The sequence below is a fragment of the Tigriopus californicus genome, chromosome 9, assembly GCF_007210705.1.
Source record: "Tigriopus californicus strain San Diego chromosome 9, Tcal_SD_v2.1, whole genome shotgun sequence".
NCBI classification, from domain to species: Eukaryota; Metazoa; Arthropoda; class Copepoda; order Harpacticoida; family Harpacticidae; genus Tigriopus; species Tigriopus californicus.
The window spans coordinates 9,115,509-9,115,730 of NC_081448.1; positions in this window are offsets into that span (position 1 = coordinate 9,115,509).

The window sequence follows — 222 nt, forward strand, 5'->3', positions numbered from 1 at the left end:
AACTACCGTAATGCTCGGTGTTTTTTGAGAGGCAGCATTTTTTTTTCAAACACACAAATATAAGTCTGTTTAAAAGTAAAAAAGACGCATATAAACACAACATGATGCCAATTTTGCAAAAGTTTGTAGCAATTACCAAAGGTTTCAACATGTTACATTACTTTAAATTTTTTGAAATGAAAAGCCCTGAAAATTGTCACTTAGATTAAACCCCCAAAGTAA